The sequence below is a fragment of the Schistocerca gregaria genome, chromosome 2 (genome assembly GCF_023897955.1).
Source record: "Schistocerca gregaria isolate iqSchGreg1 chromosome 2, iqSchGreg1.2, whole genome shotgun sequence".
NCBI classification, from domain to species: Eukaryota; Metazoa; Arthropoda; class Insecta; order Orthoptera; family Acrididae; genus Schistocerca; species Schistocerca gregaria.
This window is the reverse complement of record NC_064921.1, coordinates 1,018,356,717-1,018,371,803: the sequence shown is the minus strand read 5'-3', so window position 1 is coordinate 1,018,371,803 and position 15,087 is coordinate 1,018,356,717. Positions and strand designations below refer to the sequence as shown.

Here is a 15,087-nt window from a genome sequence, read left to right as displayed (position 1 = left end):
CGGCCTTAAGTGGAACGAGCAGAACTCTAACTATCAATTTTCACATTGGCGTGGAGAAAACAACGAACGACAATAAAAGTCCGTTCCCTAGCAACGGCTACGCTGTGTATTTCGCCCTCAGGGGAAGCTAATGATATGCTCCAGGCGAGGATCAAACTAACCAACTTAACATTGTGATACTTAGGCGCTTTCTACTTCTGGACTGGCACGATTATGCTCAATCGTCTCTGGATCGTCTGTACGTACGTCACATTAGATATTTCTTATATCATGCTGCTGTAAATTAAAGGGCAGTTTTCCAACGGCTGTCAGTTGTGCTTCTATTTACGCTAGCAGCACCTACACACTGCGTTCAGATGTGCCAACCTCTGCCCTGGCGTTGAACGCCTACAGCGCCTTCGCCTTCGGCCTCTGGTGGCAGGAGGGTAGCCGATACATCGCGGCGTGAATGACTCGGCACGCAAGGCGGTGGTGGTGTAACGGTCAGCATGGTTGCTTCCCAAGCAGTTGATCCGGGTTCGATTCCCGGCCACCGCACGAAACGTACATTTTTCTTCTAGGGCTATTCCACGTAACGTAACGCGATCTTCGAAACAGAACCGTCGTGGTACCAATAGTTTTCCTTCGCCCCACGTCTCACTCCGTGTCGCCATTGCGGTAGTCGCCGGATTTCGATTCACAGCATCGTGTGTCTCCATGTGTCGACTTGTCTCGACTTTGCTCGGCTGACGCGAGAGCTGACGCTTGGAAATGGGCATATATGTAGAGGGCAGGCGGGAGAAACGACTGCGAGAGACCAAAAACCGACAAACATACGACAGAACCTTTCTTTTTATTGTGGCCACAGATTCGCGCTTTAGTGCACCGACAGGCAGGAGTGGCGTCAGCGTGCTGGACCGCATCATTATCGCTAAGCAGCGACGACACCTAAGTAAATAGGCAAAATGAAAGAAGCCAAATGTAGGTAGAGCTCCAAGCTGGTCGCCCATCCAAGTACTAAACACGGCCAACCGCTATTAACTCCAATCAACAGACGAGAACCGCTGCACTCAGCGTGGTATGGCCGTTATCGACAACGCCGCGAAACGTGCAGACGTCTTGCTTCTTGTGCACATCACTTGGTATTTACCTGGCAGTGTCTCGCTGGAGGAAGCACTGTCTTTTATGAGAGAAAAATGAAATGGCACTTAGTGCTATCGAATACATGGCTTTTGTGTTCACAGCACGACGCTCTAACGTACTGAGCTGAGGAGCGATGCAATTCGGCCACGTCACCAGTCCAATACCCGGTCCACCGGCTCATCCACCTTCATTACTGCCCTGCCAGACATTTAACCACGTATCTGTTTTCGTTGACTTTTGCTTTCTTGATGCTTGGACCCAAAAAGCACAACACAAAGAAAACGTAAGCGCCGTGAGACTAGCCAAGACTCAGCAAACAAAAGTATGTTCGGCTACCAGGAATCGAATCCGGGCTGCTTGGCTGAAAGCCATGCCTCCTAACAGCTTTCCGTTCCTTCTGACGGCCAGACAATCAGACGTGCAGGGCAAGCGCCATAATCACTGCCGTCACTGATAATATCTCTTCAACCTGTTTGCGCGAAATTTACTTCCTTTCCCGCACGAAGGAAACGGGTAGGTTTGGAATATTTAAAATTCATTGTCAGATGTGGGGTTCGAACCCACGCTCCCTTTCGGGAACCAGAGCTTAAATCTGGCGCCTTAGACCGTTCGGCCAATCTGACGTGCGAGCGGAAACACACTCCTGCCATCGTTTCTATAAACATCTCCAGGGCCTGACTGCGAAATTTGCTTGTTTTTTTTGTGTGAAGGAAATACGTTTTTTTAGAGTATTTAAAACGAGTTGTGAGATGTGAGGTAACACCCCACCCTCACTGTCGGCACCCGCAACTTAAATATGGTGCCTGGCACCGTTGTTTTCCGACGCCTTCGGCCTTAAGTGGAACGAGCAGAACTCTAACTATCAATTTTCACATTGGCGTGGAGAAAACAACGAACGACAATAAAAGTCCGTTCCCTAGCAACGGCTACGCTGTGTATTTCGCCCTCAGGGGAAGCTAATGATATGCTCCAGGCGAGGATCAAACTAACCAACTTAACATTGTGATACTTAGGCGCTTTCTACTTCTGGACTGGCACAATTATGCTCAATCGTCTCTGGATCGTCTGTACGTACGTCACATTAGATATTTCTTATATCATGCTGCTGTAAATTAAAGGGCAGTTTTCCAACGGCTGTCAGTTGTGCTTCTATTTACGCTAGCAGCACCTACGCACTGCGTTCAGATGTGCCAACCTCTGCCCTGGCGTTGAACGCCTACAGCGCCTTCGCCTTCGGCCTCTGGTGGCAGGAGCGTAGCCGATACATCGCGGCGTGAATGACTCGGCACGCAAGGCGGTGGTGGTGTAACGGTCAGCATGGTTGCTTCCCAAGCAGTTGATCCGGGTTCGATTCCCGGCCACCGCACGAAACGTACATTTTTCTTCTAGGGCTATTCCACGTAACGTAACGCGATCTTCGAAACAGAACCGTCGTGGTACGAATAGTTTTCCTTCGCCCCACGTCTCACTCCGTGTCGCCATTGCGGTAGTCGCCGGATTTCGATTCACAGCATCGTGTGTCTCCATGTGTCGACTTGTCTCGACTTTGCTCGGCTGACGCGAGAGCTGACGCTTGGAAATGGGCATATATGTAGAGGGCAGGCGGGAGAAACGACTGCGAGAGACCAAAAACCGACAAACATACGACAGAACCTTTCATTTTATTGTGGCCACAGATTCGCGCTTTAGTGCACCGACAGGCAGGAGTGGCGTCAGCGTGCTGGACCGCATCATTATCGCTAAGCAGCGACGACACCTAAGTAAATAGGCAAAATGAAAGAAGCCAAATGTAGGTAGAGCTCCAAGCTGGTCGCCCATCCAAGTACTAAACACGGCCAACCGCTATTAACTCCAATCAACAGACGAGAACCGCTGCACTCAGCGTGGTATGGCCGTTATCGACAACGCCGCGAAACGTGCAGACGTCTTGCTTCTTGTGCACATCACTTGGTATTTACCTGGCAGTGTCTCGCTGGAGGAAGCACTGTCTTTTATGAGAGAAAAATGAAATGGCACTTAGTGCTATCGAATACATGGCCTTTGTGTTCACAGCACGACGCTCTAACGTACTGAGCTGAGGAGCGATGCAATTCGGCCACGTCACCAGTCCAATACCCGGTCCACCGGCTCATCCACCTTCATTACTGCCCTGCCAGACATTTAACCACGTATCTGTTTTCGTTGACTTTTGCTTTCTTGATGCTTGGACCCAAAAAGCACAACACAAAGAAAACGTAAGCGCCGTGAGACTAGCCAAGACTCAGCAAACAAAAGTATGTTCGGCTACCAGGAATCGAATCCGGGCTGCTTGGCTGAAAGCCATGCCTCCTAACAGCTTTCCGTTCCTTCTGACGGCCAGACAATCAGACGTGCAGGGCAAGCGCCATAATCACTGCCGTCACTGATAATATCTCTTCAACCTGTTTGCGCGAAATTTACTTCCTTTCCCGCACGAAGGAAACGGGTAGGTTTGGAATATTTAAAATTCATTGTCAGATGTGGGGTTCGAACCCACGCTCCCTTTCGGGAACCAGAGCTTAAATCTGGCGCCTTAGACCGTTCGGCCAATCTGACGTGCGAGCGGAAACACACTGCTGCCATCGTTTCTATAAACATCTCCAGGGCCTGACTGCGAAATTTGCTTGTTTTTTTTGTGTGAAGGAAATACGTTTTTTTAGAGTATTTAAAACGAGTTGTGAGATGTGAGGTAACACCCCACCCTCACTGTCGGCACCCGCAACTTAAATATGGTGCCTGGCACCGTTGTTTTCCGACGCCTTCGGCCTTAAGTGGAACGAGCAGAACTCTAACTATCAATTTTCACATTGGCGTGGAGAAAACAACGAACGACAATAAAAGTCCGTTCCCTAGCAACGGCTACGCTGTGTATTTCGCCCTCAGGGGAAGCTAATGATATGCTCCAGGCGAGGATCAAACTAACCAACTTAACATTGTGATACTTAGGCGCTTTCTACTTCTGGACTGGCACGATTATGCTCAATCGTCTCTGGATCGTCTGTACGTACGTCACATTAGATATTTCTTATATCATGCTGCTGTAAATTAAAGGGCAGTTTTCCAACGGCTGTCAGTTGTGCTTCTATTTACGCTAGCAGCACCTACACACTGCGTTCAGATGTGCCAACCTCTGCCCTGGCGTTGAACGCCTACAGCGCCTTCGCCTTCGGCCTCTGGTGGCAGGAGGGTAGCCGATACATCGCGGCGTGAATGACTCGGCACGCAAGGCGGTGGTGGTGTAACGGTCAGCATGGTTGCTTCCCAAGCAGTTGATCCGGGTTCGATTCCCGGCCACCGCACGAAACGTACATTTTTCTTCTAGGGCTATTCCACGTAACGTAACGCGATCTTCGAAACAGAACCGTCGTGGTACGAATAGTTTTCCTTCGCCCCACGTCTCACTCCGTGTCGCCATTGCGGTAGTCGCCGGATTTCGATTCACAGCATCGTGTGTCTCCATGTGTCGACTTGTCTCGACTTTGCTCGGCTGACGCGAGAGCTGACGCTTGGAAATGGGCATATATGTAGAGGGCAGGCGGGAGAAACGACTGCGAGAGACCAAAAACCGACAAACATACGACAGAACCTTTCTTTTTATTGTGGCCACAGATTCGCGCTTTAGTGCACCGACAGGCAGGAGTGGCGTCAGCGTGCTGGACCGCATCATTATCGCTAAGCAGCGACGACACCTAAGTAAATAGGCAAAATGAAAGAAGCCAAATGTAGGTAGAGCTCCAAGCTGGTCGCCCATCCAAGTACTAAACACGGCCAACCGCTATTAACTCCAATCAACAGACGAGAACCGCTGCACTCAGCGTGGTATGGCCGTTATCGACAACGCCGCGAAACGTGCAGACGTCTTGCTTCTTGTGCACATCACTTGGTATTTACCTGGCAGTGTCTCGCTGGAGGAAGCACTGTCTTTTATGAGAGAAAAATGAAATGGCACTTAGTGCTATCGAATACATGGCTTTTGTGTTCACAGCACGACGCTCTAACGTACTGAGCTGAGGAGCGATGCAATTCGGCCACGTCACCAGTCCAATACCCGGTCCACCGGCTCATCCACCTTCATTACTGCCCTGCCAGACATTTAACCACGTATCTGTTTTCGTTGACTTTTGCTTTCTTGATGCTTGGACCCAAAAAGCACAACACAAAGAAAACGTAAGCGCCGTGAGACTAGCCAAGACTCAGCAAACAAAAGTATGTTCGGCTACCAGGAATCGAATCCGGGCTGCTTGGCTGAAAGCCATGCCTCCTAACAGCTTTCCGTTCCTTCTGACGGCCAGACAATCAGACGTGCAGGGCAAGCGCCATAATCACTGCCGTCACTGATAATATCTCTTCAACCTGTTTGCGCGAAATTTACTTCCTTTCCCGCACGAAGGAAACGGGTAGGTTTGGAATATTTAAAATTCATTGTCAGATGTGGGGTTCGAACCCACGCTCCCTTTCGGGAACCAGAGCTTAAATCTGGCGCCTTAGACCGTTCGGCCAATCTGACGTGCGAGCGGAAACACACTCCTGCCATCGTTTCTATAAACATCTCCAGGGCCTGACTGCGAAATTTGCTTGTTTTTTTTGTGTGAAGGAAATACGTTTTTTTAGAGTATTTAAAACGAGTTGTGAGATGTGAGGTAACACCCCACCCTCACTGTCGGCACCCGCAACTTAAATATGGTGCCTGGCACCGTTGTTTTCCGACGCCTTCGGCCTTAAGTGGAACGAGCAGAACTCTAACTATCAATTTTCACATTGGCGTGGAGAAAACAACGAACGACAATAAAAGTCCGTTCCCTAGCAACGGCTACGCTGTGTATTTCGCCCTCAGGGGAAGCTAATGATATGCTCCAGGCGAGGATCAAACTAACCAACTTAACATTGTGATACTTAGGCGCTTTCTACTTCTGGACTGGCACAATTATGCTCAATCGTCTCTGGATCGTCTGTACGTACGTCACATTAGATATTTCTTATATCATGCTGCTGTAAATTAAAGGGCAGTTTTCCAACGGCTGTCAGTTGTGCTTCTATTTACGCTAGCAGCACCTACACACTGCGTTCAGATGTGCCAACCTCTGCCCTGGCGTTGAACGCCTACAGCGCCTTCGCCTTCGGCCTCTGGTGGCAGGAGCGTAGCCGATACATCGCGGCGTGAATGACTCGGCACGCAAGGCGGTGGTGGTGTAACGGTCAGCATGGTTGCTTCCCAAGCAGTTGATCCCGGTTCGATTCCCGGCCACCGCACGAAACGTACATTTTTCTTCTAGGGCTATTCCACGTAACGTAACGCGATCTTCGAAACAGAACCGTCGTGGTACGAATAGTTTTCCTTCGCCCCACGTCTCACTCCGTGTCGCCATTGCGGTAGTCGCCGGATTTCGATTCACAGCATCGTGTGTCTCCATGTGTCGACTTGTCTCGACTTTGCTCGGCTGACGCGAGAGCTGACGCTTGGAAATGGGCATATATGTAGAGGGCAGGCGGGAGAAACGACTGCGAGAGACCAAAAACCGACAAACATACGACAGAACCTTTCTTTTTATTGTGGCCACAGATTCGCGCTTTAGTGCACCGACAGGCAGGAGTGGCGTCAGCGTGCTGGACCGCATCATTATCGCTAAGCAGCGACGACACCTAAGTAAATAGGCAAAATGAAAGAAGCCAAATGTAGGTAGAGCTCCAAGCTGGTCGCCCATCCAAGTACTAAACACGGCCAACCGCTATTAACTCCAATCAACAGACGAGAACCGCTGCACTCAGCGTGGTATGGCCGTTATCGACAACGCCGCGAAACGTGCAGACGTCTTGCTTCTTGTGCACATCACTTGGTATTTACCTGGCAGTGTCTCGCTGGAGGAAGCACTGTCTTTTATGAGAGAAAAATGAAATGGCACTTAGTGCTATCGAATACATGGCCTTTGTGTTCACAGCACGACGCTCTAACGTACTGAGCTGAGGAGCGATGCAATTCGGCCACGTCACCAGTCCAATACCCGGTCCACCGGCTCATCCACCTTCATTACTGCCCTGCCAGACATTTAACCACGTATCTGTTTTCGTTGACTTTTGCTTTCTTGATGCTTGGACCCAAAAAGCACAACACAAAGAAAACGTAAGCGCCGTGAGACTAGCCAAGACTCAGCAAACAAAAGTATGTTCGGCTACCAGGAATCGAATCCGGGCTGCTTGGCTGAAAGCCATGCCTCCTAACAGCTTTCCGTTCCTTCTGACGGCCAGACAATCAGACGTGCAGGGCAAGCGCCATAATCACTGCCGTCACTGATAATATCTCTTCAACCTGTTTGCGCGAAATTTACTTCCTTTCCCGCACGAAGGAAACGGGTAGGTTTGGAATATTTAAAATTCATTGTCAGATGTGGGGTTCGAACCCACGCTCCCTTTCGGGAACCAGAGCTTAAATCTGGCGCCTTAGACCGTTCGGCCAATCTGACGTGCGAGCGGAAACACACTCCTGCCATCGTTTCTATAAACATCTCCAGGGCCTGACTGCGAAATTTGCTTGTTTTTTTTTGTGTGAAGGAAATACGTTTTTTTAGAGTATTTAAAACGAGTTGTGAGATGTGAGGTAACACCCCACCCTCACTGTCGGCACCCGCAACTTAAATATGGTGCCTGGCACCGTTGTTTTCCGACGCCTTCGGCCTTAAGTGGAACGAGCAGAACTCTAACTATCAATTTTCACATTGGCGTGGAGAAAACAACGAACGACAATAAAAGTCCGTTCCCTAGCAACGGCTACGCTGTGTATTTCGCCCTCAGGGGAAGCTAATGATATGCTCCAGGCGAGGATCAAACTAACCAACTTAACATTGTGATACTTAGGCGCTTTCTACTTCTGGACTGGCACAATTATGCTCAATCGTCTCTGGATCGTCTGTACGTACGTCACATTAGATATTTCTTATATCATGCTGCTGTAAATTAAAGGGCAGTTTTCCAACGGCTGTCAGTTGTGCTTCTATTTACGCTAGCAGCACCTACACACTGCGTTCAGATGTGCCAACCTCTGCCCTGGCGTTGAACGCCTACAGCGCCTTCGCCTTCGGCCTCTGGTGGCAGGAGCGTAGCCGATACATCGCGGCGTGAATGACTCGGCACGCAAGGCGGTGGTGGTGTAACGGTCAGCATGGTTGCTTCCCAAGCAGTTGATCCCGGTTCGATTCCCGGCCACCGCACGAAACGTACATTTTTCTTCTAGGGCTATTCCACGTAACGTAACGCGATCTTCGAAACAGAACCGTCGTGGTACGAATAGTTTTCCTTCGCCCCACGTCTCACTCCGTGTCGCCATTGCGGTAGTCGCCGGATTTCGATTCACAGCATCGTGTGTCTCCATGTGTCGACTTGTCTCGACTTTGCTCGGCTGACGCGAGAGCTGACGCTTGGAAATGGGCATATATGTAGAGGGCAGGCGGGAGAAACGACTGCGAGAGACCAAAAACCGACAAACATACGACAGAACCTTTCATTTTATTGTGGCCACAGATTCGCGCTTTAGTGCACCGACAGGCAGGAGTGGCGTCAGCGTGCTGGACCGCATCATTATCGCTAAGCAGCGACGACACCTAAGTAAATAGGCAAAATGAAAGAAGCCAAATGTAGGTAGAGCTCCAAGCTGGTCGCCCATCCAAGTACTAAACACGGCCAACCGCTATTAACTCCAATCAACAGACGAGAACCGCTGCACTCAGCGTGGTATGGCCGTTATCGACAACGCCGCGAAACGTGCAGACGTCTTGCTTCTTGTGCACATCACTTGGTATTTACCTGGCAGTGTCTCGCTGGAGGAAGCACTGTCTTTTATGAGAGAAAAATGAAATGGCACTTAGTGCTATCGAATACATGGCCTTTGTGTTCACAGCACGACGCTCTAACGTACTGAGCTGAGGAGCGATGCAATTCGGCCACGTCACCAGTCCAATACCCGGTCCACCGGCTCATCCACCTTCATTACTGCCCTGCCAGACATTTAACCACGTATCTGTTTTCGTTGACTTTTGCTTTCTTGATGCTTGGACCCAAAAAGCACAACACAAAGAAAACGTAAGCGCCGTGAGACTAGCCAAGACTCAGCAAACAAAAGTATGTTCGGCTACCAGGAATCGAATCCGGGCTGCTTGGCTGAAAGCCATGCCTCCTAACAGCTTTCCGTTCCTTCTGACGGCCAGACAATCAGACGTGCAGGGCAAGCGCCATAATCACTGCCGTCACTGATAATATCTCTTCAACCTGTTTGCGCGAAATTTACTTCCTTTCCCGCACGAAGGAAACGGGTAGGTTTGGAATATTTAAAATTCATTGTCAGATGTGGGGTTCGAACCCACGCTCCCTCTCGGGAACCAGAGCTTAAATTTGGCGCCTTAGACCGTTCGGCCAATCTGACGTGCGAGCGGAAACACACTGCTGCCATCGTTTCTATAAACATCTCCAGGGCCTGACTGCGAAATTTGCTTGTTTTTTTTGTGTGAAGGAAATACGTTTTTTTAGAGTATTTAAAACGAGTTGTGAGATGTGAGGTAACACCCCACCCTCACTGTCGGCACCCGCAACTTAAATATGGTGCCTGGCACCGTTGTTTTCCGACGCCTTCGGCCTTAAGTGGAACGAGCAGAACTCTAACTATCAATTTTCACATTGGCGTGGAGAAAACAACGAACGACAATAAAAGTCCGTTCCCTAGCAACGGCTACGCTGTGTATTTCGCCCTCAGGGGAAGCTAATGATATGCTCCAGGCGAGGATCAAACTAACCAACTTAACATTGTGATACTTAGGCGCTTTCTACTTCTGGACTGGCACAATTATGCTCAATCGTCTCTGGATCGTCTGTACGTACGTCACATTAGATATTTCTTATATCATGCTGCTGTAAATTAAAGGGCAGTTTTCCAACGGCTGTCAGTTGTGCTTCTATTTACGCTAGCAGCACCTACACACTGCGTTCAGATGTGCCAACCTCTGCCCTGGCGTTGAACGCCTACAGCGCCTTCGCCTTCGGCCTCTGGTGGCAGGAGGGTAGCCGATACATCGCGGCGTGAATGACTCGGCACGCAAGGCGGTGGTGGTGTAACGGTCAGCATGGTTGCTTCCCAAGCAGTTGATCCGGGTTCGATTCCTCGCCACCGCACGAAACGTACATTTTTCTTCTAGGGCTATTCCAAGTAACGTAACGCGATCCTCGAAACAGAACCGTCGTGGTAAGAATAGTTTTCCTTCGCCCCACGTCTCACTCCGTGTCGCCATTGCGGTAGTCGCCGGATTTCGATTCACAGCATCGTGTGTCTCCATGTGTCGACTTGTCTCGACTTTGCTCGGCTGACGCGAGAGCTGACGCTTGGAAATGGGCATATATGTAGAGGGCAGGCGGGAGAAACGACTGCGAGAGACCAAAAACCGACAAACATACGACAGAACCTTTCATTTTATTGTGGCCACAGATTCGCGCTTTAGTGCACCGACAGGCAGGAGTGGCGTCAGCGTGCTGGACCGCATCATTATCGCTAAGCAGCGACGACACCTAAGTAAATAGGCAAAATGAAAGAAGCCAAATGTAGGTAGAGCTCCAAGCTGGTCGCCCATCCAAGTACTAAACACGGCCAACCGCTATTAACTCCAATCAACAGACGAGAACCGCTGCACTCAGCGTGGTATGGCCGTTATCGACAACGCCGCGAAACGTGCAGACGTCTTGCTTCTTGTGCACATCACTTGGTATTTACCTGGCAGTGTCTCGCTGGAGGAAGCACTGTCTTTTATGAGAGAAAAATGAAATGGCACTTAGTGCTATCGAATACATGGCCTTTGTGTTCACAGTACGACGCTCTAACGTACTGAGCTGAGGAGCGATGCAATTCGGCCACGTCACCAGTCCAATACCCGGTCCACCGGCTCATCCACCTTCATTACTGCCCTGCCAGACATTTAACCACGTATCTGTTTTCGTTGACTTTTGCTTTCTTGATGCTTGGACCCAAAAAGCACAACACAAAGAAAACGTAAGCGCCGTGAGACTAGCCAAGACTCAGCAAACAAAAGTATGTTCGGCTACCAGGAATCGAATCCGGGCTGCTTGGCTGAAAGCCATGCCTCCTAACAGCTTTCCGTTCCTTCTGACGGCCAGACAATCAGACGTGCAGGGCAAGCGCCATAATCACTGCCGTCACTGATAATATCTCTTCAACCTGTTTGCGCGAAATTTACTTCCTTTCCCGCACGAAGGAAACGGGTAGGTTTGGAATATTTAAAATTCATTGTCAGATGTGGGGTTCGAACGCACGCTCCCTTTTGGGAACCAGAGCTTAAATCTGTCGCCTTAGGCCGCTCGGACAATCTGACATGCGCGTGGAAACACACTGCTGCCATCGTTTCTATAAACATCTCCAGGGCCTGACTGCAAAATTTTCTTGTTTTTTTTTTTGTGTGAAGAAAATACGTTTTTTTAGAGTATTTAAAACGAGTTGTAAGATGTGATGTAACACCCCACCCTCACTGTCGGCACCCGGAACTTAAATATGGTGCCTGGCACCGTTGTTTTCCGACGCCTTCGGCCTTAAGTGGAACGAGCAGAACTCTAACTATCAATTTTCACATTGGCGCGGAGAAAACAACGAACGACAATAAATGTCCGTTCCCAAGCAACGGCTACGCTGTGTATTTCGCCCTCAGGGGAAGCTAATGATATGCTCCAGGCGAGGATCAAACTAACCAACTTAACATTGTGATACTTAGGCGCTTTCTACTTCTGGACTGGCACAATTATGCTCAATCGTCTCTGGATCGTCTGTACGTACGTGACATTAGATATTTCTTATATCATGCGGCTGTAAATTAAAGGGCAGTTTTCCAACGGCTGTCAGTTGTGCTTCTATTTACGCTAGCAGCACCTACACACTGCGTTCAGATGTGCCAACCTCTGCCCTGGCGTTGAACGCCTACAGCGCCTTCGCCTTCGGCCTCTGGTGGCAGGAGGGTAGCCGATACATCGCGGCGTGAATGACTCGGCACGCAAGGCGGTGGTGGTGTAACGGTCAGCATGGTTGCTTCCCAAGCAGTTGATCCGGGTTCGATTCCCGGCCACCGCACGAAACGTACATTTTTCTTCTAGGGCTATTCCACGTAACGTAACGCGATCCTCGAAACAGAACCGTCGTGGTACGAATAGTTTTCCTTCGCCCCACGTCTCACTCCGTGTCGCCAGTGCGGTAGTCGCCGGATTTCGATTCACAGCATCGTGTGTCTCCATGTGTCGACTTGTCTCGACTTTGCTCGGCTGACGCGAGAGCTGACGCTTGGAAATGGGCATATATGTAGAGGGCAGGCGGGAGAAACGACTGCGAGAGACCAAAAACCGACAAACATATGACAGAACCTTTCATTTTATTGTGGCCACAGATTCGCGCTTTAGTGCACCGACAGGCAGGAGTGGCGTCAGCGTGCTGGACCGCATCATTATCGCTAAGCAGCGACGACACCTAAGTAAATAGGCAAAATGAAAGAAGCCAAATGTAGGTAGAGCTCCAAGCTGGTCGCCCATCCAAGTACTAAACACGGCCAACCGCTATTAACTCCAATCAACAGACGAGAACCGCTGCACTCAGCGTGGTATGGCCGTTATCGACAACGCCGCGAAACGTGCAGACGTCTTGCTTCTTGTGCACATCACTTGGTATTTACCTGGCAGTGTCTCGCTGGAGGAAGCACTGTCTTTTATGAGAGAAAAATGAAATGGCACTTAGTGCTATCGAATACATGGCCTTTGTGTTCACAGCACGACGCTCTAACGTACTGAGCTGAGGAGCGATGCAATTCGGCCACGTCACCAGTCCAATACCCGGTCCACCGGCTCATCCACCTTCATTACTGCCCTGCCAGACATTTAACCACGTATCTGTTTTCGTTGACTTTTGCTTTCTTGATGCTTGGACCCAAAAAGCACAACACAAAGAAAACGTAAGCGCCGTGAGACTAGCCAAGACTCAGCAAACAAAAGTATGTTCGGCTACCAGGAATCGAATCCGGGCTGCTTGGCTGAAAGCCATGCCTCCTAACAGCTTTCCGTTCCTTCTGACGGCCAGACAATCAGACGTGCAGGGCAAGCGCCATAATCACTGCCGTCACTGATAATATCTCTTCAACCTGTTTGCGCGAAATTTACTTCCTTTCCCGCACGAAGGAAACGGGTAGGTTTGGAATATTTAAAATTCATTGTCAGATGTGGGGTGCGAACGCACGCTCCCTTTTGGGAACCAGAGCTTAAATCTGTCGCCTTAGGCCGCTCGGACAATCTGACGTGCGCGTGGAAACACACTGCTGCCATCGTTTCTATAAACATCTCCAGGGCCTGACTGCAAAATTTTCTTGTTTTTTTTTGTGTGAAGAAAATACGTTCTTTTAGAGTATTTAAAACGAGTTGTAAGATGTGAGGTAACACCCCACCCTCACTGTCGGCACCCGGAACTTAAATATGGTGCCTGGCACCGTTGTTTTCCGACGCCTTCGGCCTTAAGTGGAACGAGCAGAACTCTAACTATCAATTTTCACATTGGCGCGGAGAAAACAACGAACGACAATAAATGTCCGTTCCCAAGCAACGGCTACGCTGTGTATTTCGCCCTCAGGGGAAGCTAATGATATGCTCCAGGCGAGGATCAAACTAACCAACTTAACATTGTGATACTTAGGCGCTTTCTACTTCTGGACTGGCACAATTATGCTCAATCGTCTCTGGATCGTCTGTACGTACGTCACATTAGATATTTCTTATATCATGCGGCTGTAAATTAAAGGGCAGTTTTCCAACGGCTGTCAGTTGTGCTTCTATTTACGCTAGCAGCACCTACACACTGCGTTCAGATGTGCCAACCTCTGCCCTGGCGTTGAACGCCTACAGCGCCTTCGCCTTCGGCCTCTGGTGGCAGGAGGGTAGCCGATACATCGCGGCGTGAATGACTCGGTACGCAAGGCGGTGGTGGTGTAACGGTCAGCATGGTTGCTTCCTAAGCAGTTGATCCGGGTTCGATTCCCGGCCACCGCACGAAACGTACATTTTTCTTCTAGGGCTATTCCACGTAACGTAACGCGATCCTCGAAACAGAACCGTCGTGGTACGAATAGTTTTCCTTCGCCCCACGTCTCACTCCGTGTCGCCATTGCGGTAGTCGCCGGATTTCGATTCACAGCATCGTGTGTCTCCATGTGTCGACTTGTCTCGACTTTGCTCGGCTGACGCGAGAGCTGACGCTTGGAAATGGGCATATATGTAGAGGGCAGGCGGGAGAAACGACTGCGAGAGACCAAAAACCGACAAACATACGACAGAACCTTTCATTTTATTGTGGCCACAGATTCGCGCTTTAGTGCACCGACAGGCAGGAGTGGCGTCAGCGTGCTGGACCGCATCATTATCGCTAAGCAGCGACGACACCTAAGTAAATAGGCAAAATGAAAGAAGCCAAATGTAGGTAGAGCTCCAAGCTGGTCGCCCATCCAAGTACTAAACACGGCCAACCGCTATTAACTCCAATCAACAGACGAGAACCGCTGCACTCAGCGTGGTATGGCCGTTATCGACAACGCCGCGAAACGTGCAGACGTCTTGCTTCTTGTGCACATCACTTGGTATTTACCTGGCAGTGTCTCGCTGGAGGAAGCACTGTCTTTTATGAGAGAAAAATGAAATGGCACTTATTGCTATCGAATACATGGCCTTTGTGTTCACAGCACGACGCTCTAACGTACTGAGCTGAGGAGCGATGCAATTCGGCCACGTCACCAGTCCAATACCCGGTCCACCGGCTCATCCACCTTCATTACTGCCCTGCCAGACATTTAACCACGTATCTGTTTTCGTTGACTTTTGCTTTCTTGATGCTTGGACCCAAAAAGCACAACACAAAGAAAACGTAAGCGCCGTGAGACTAGC

At 49.8% G+C, this 15,087-nt stretch overlaps 12 non-coding genes across 12 annotated transcripts; 7 read left to right on the top strand and 5 right to left on the bottom strand.

The window, feature by feature from the left end:
• Window positions 1-465: 465 nt before the first annotated feature.
• On the top strand, window positions 466-537 carry Trnag-ccc (transfer RNA glycine (anticodon CCC)). The gene has a single exon. It is a non-coding gene; the product is annotated as a tRNA-Gly (tRNA).
• Window positions 538-1,661: 1,124 nt separating this feature from the next.
• Window positions 1,662-1,745, bottom strand: Trnal-uaa (transfer RNA leucine (anticodon UAA)). Its single transcript has one exon. It is a non-coding gene; the product is annotated as a tRNA-Leu (tRNA).
• A 671-nt stretch (window positions 1,746-2,416) lies between these two features.
• Trnag-ccc (transfer RNA glycine (anticodon CCC)) lies at window positions 2,417-2,488 on the top strand. The gene has a single exon. It is a non-coding gene; the product is annotated as a tRNA-Gly (tRNA).
• Window positions 2,489-3,612: 1,124 nt separating this feature from the next.
• Trnal-uaa (transfer RNA leucine (anticodon UAA)) lies at window positions 3,613-3,696 on the bottom strand. The gene has a single exon. It is a non-coding gene; the product is annotated as a tRNA-Leu (tRNA).
• Window positions 3,697-4,367: 671 nt separating this feature from the next.
• Window positions 4,368-4,439, top strand: Trnag-ccc (transfer RNA glycine (anticodon CCC)). Its single transcript has one exon. It is a non-coding gene; the product is annotated as a tRNA-Gly (tRNA).
• Window positions 4,440-5,563: 1,124 nt separating this feature from the next.
• On the bottom strand, window positions 5,564-5,647 carry Trnal-uaa (transfer RNA leucine (anticodon UAA)). Its single transcript has one exon. It is a non-coding gene; the product is annotated as a tRNA-Leu (tRNA).
• A 671-nt stretch (window positions 5,648-6,318) lies between these two features.
• On the top strand, window positions 6,319-6,390 carry Trnag-ccc (transfer RNA glycine (anticodon CCC)). Its single transcript has one exon. It is a non-coding gene; the product is annotated as a tRNA-Gly (tRNA).
• A 1,124-nt stretch (window positions 6,391-7,514) lies between these two features.
• On the bottom strand, window positions 7,515-7,598 carry Trnal-uaa (transfer RNA leucine (anticodon UAA)). Its single transcript has one exon. It is a non-coding gene; the product is annotated as a tRNA-Leu (tRNA).
• Window positions 7,599-8,270: 672 nt separating this feature from the next.
• On the top strand, window positions 8,271-8,342 carry Trnag-ccc (transfer RNA glycine (anticodon CCC)). The gene has a single exon. It is a non-coding gene; the product is annotated as a tRNA-Gly (tRNA).
• Window positions 8,343-9,466: 1,124 nt separating this feature from the next.
• Trnal-uaa (transfer RNA leucine (anticodon UAA)) lies at window positions 9,467-9,550 on the bottom strand. The gene has a single exon. It is a non-coding gene; the product is annotated as a tRNA-Leu (tRNA).
• Window positions 9,551-12,175: 2,625 nt separating this feature from the next.
• Window positions 12,176-12,247, top strand: Trnag-ccc (transfer RNA glycine (anticodon CCC)). Its single transcript has one exon. It is a non-coding gene; the product is annotated as a tRNA-Gly (tRNA).
• Window positions 12,248-14,127: 1,880 nt separating this feature from the next.
• Trnar-ccu (transfer RNA arginine (anticodon CCU)) lies at window positions 14,128-14,199 on the top strand. The gene has a single exon. It is a non-coding gene; the product is annotated as a tRNA-Arg (tRNA).
• Window positions 14,200-15,087: the final 888 nt, after the last annotated feature.